We start from the raw sequence: 2,496 nt of genomic DNA on the forward strand, positions 1-2,496 counted from the left end.
ATTCTCTTGCCTCAGCCTCCCAAGTAGCTGGGACGACAGGCACCTGCCACAATGCCCAGCTATTTTTTTTTTTTTTGAGACAAAGCTTCGAGCTGTCCCCCTGGGTAGAGTGCCAGTGGCGTCACAGCTCACAGCAACCTCCAACTCCTGGGCTCAAGCGAGTCTTCTGCCTCTGCCTCCCAAGTAGCTGGGACTACAGGTGCCTGCCACAACGCCCGGCTATTTTTTGGTTGCAGCCGTCATTGTTTGGTGGGCCCGGGCTGGATCTGAACCTACCACCTTAGGTGTATGTGGCTGGCACCTTAGCTGCTTGAGCCACAGGCACCAAGCCCCAGCTATTTTTTTGTTGCAATTTGGCAGGGCTGGGTTTGAACCCACCACCCTCCGTATATGAGGCCAGCACCCTACTCACTGAGACACAGGCGCTGCCCTCCAATAAAATTATTTAACAATTGTATAACTGTATATTTTTTTCTGCAGTTTTTTGCTAGGATCAGGTTTGAGCCTGCCACCCTCCGTGTATGGGGCTGGCACGCTACTCAGTGAGCCACACACAGTGCCCTGCAATGAAGTTATTAAACAATTGTACAACTATATACATGTGTGTGTATATATAGATATAGATATAGATATAGATATAGATATAGATTTTTTTTTTTTTGCAGTTTTTCGCCAGGGCCGGGTTTGAACCCACCACCCCCGGTTTATGGGGCCAATGCCCTACTCCTTTGAGCCACAGACACCACCCAACAATATATATTTACAGAGCACTTTGCAATTATTTGTTCTTTAAATCTGAAGATTTTTTTTTTGGCAAATAAGTTCTTTCCATTAGTTTACGTTTTTTTTCCTTTTTGCGATTTTTAAATTTCTTTATTTTCTATATACCTGACCTTAGCATAGACCCCATGTGTTAAGAGTTCAGGCCATCAGACTCACCCATTTTAGACTTCAGTTAATAATAAAGTTCCATTATTTGTTAGAGCAGCTCTCAGAACTCAGGGAAACACTTTATATTTACTAGTTTGTTGTGAAGAATACAACTTGGGGACAGCCAGATGAAGAGATGAATAGGGCAGGGCATTAGGGGGAGAGCAACCGTGGAGCTTCCATGCCCGCTCTGGACCCACCTTCCAGGTACCTCTATGGTATTCAGCAACCTGGAAGCCTAGTTTAATTTTATAGCCACAGGAACTGAAGCAGGGAAGTTACTGTGAAGTAACTTTCACGAGGTCACACTATCAGGTTTCTGCTGATCAAGGTCTTTACTTCAGAACTCTTGCTCCCACAACCTTGAGTGTTCCAGTGTAGTGGTACAGCTATTAGTTCCTTCCTCAATCTGGAACAAATAAGATAATGTGTGTGGACATCTGGGGATAGGTAGTAAAAGCAAAGGCTCTTGGCAGTAACTGTGGAAATGCCTGTGGTTAACATTGGCATTATCTTCTTGGCTATGACATAAACCCCTTCAGCATGTGTATGCATGCCTACATGATGCAAACACACGTTTGCAAAAGAACCTAGTTTGAGATTTTTACAGCAGTAAATCTAAGTTGTAGCTCTCAGCACAGAGTATACATTGAAAAATACCTGAGAAGCCTTATTTTATTTTATTTTATTTTTTGAGACAGAGCCTCAAGCTGTCGCCCTGTGTAGAGTGCTGTAGCATCGCAGCTCATAGCAACCTCCAACTCCTAGGCTCAAGTGATCCTCTTGCCTCAGCCTCCCAAGTAGCTGGGACTACAGGCACCCACCACAACGCCTGGCTACTTTGTTGTTGCAGTTTGGCCAGGGTTGGGTTTTTTTGAGACAGAGTCTCACTTTGTCACCCTCCATAGAGTGCTGTGGCATCACAGCTCACAGCAACCTCCAGCTGTTAGGCTTAGGCGATTCTCTTGCCTCAGCCTCTTGAGTAGCTGGGACTACAGGTGCCTGCCACAGCGCCCGGCTATTTTGGTTATAGTTGTCATTGTTTGGCAGGCCCAGGCTGGATTCGAACCTGCCAGCTCTGGTATGTATGGCTGGCACCTTGGCCACTTGAGCTACAGGCCCCAAGCTGAGAAGCTTTATTAATAAAACTTTAGAGTGGGACAGGGTGGCTCTTCCCTGTAATCCTTAGCACTTTGAGGCTGAGGGGGATACAGTGACCAGAGTTACAGTGAGCTATGATCACACTACTGTACTCCAGCTTGGGCAACATAGAGACTCTTGTCAGCAAATAAATAAATACACTTCAGGACTAATTAAATCTCAAGGCTATCGCTGCCATACATTCTTTTATGTGATTCTTTTGATGAATGTGAGCAAAGTAAATTGAAAACCTGTTGGAAATAATTTCTTTTCTTTTTTTTTCTTTATTCTTTGAGACAGAGTCTTACTATGTCGCATCAGTAGAGTGATGTGGCATCACAGCTCACAGCAACCCCAAACTCTTGAGCATAAGCGATTCTCCTGCCTCAGCCTCCCAAGTAGCTGGGACTACAGGCACCTGCCACA

This window comes from Otolemur garnettii, unplaced genomic scaffold, assembly GCF_000181295.1.
Source record: "Otolemur garnettii isolate 467f Iridium unplaced genomic scaffold, OtoGar3 scaffold00156, whole genome shotgun sequence".
NCBI lineage: Eukaryota > Metazoa > Chordata > Mammalia > Primates > Galagidae > Otolemur > Otolemur garnettii.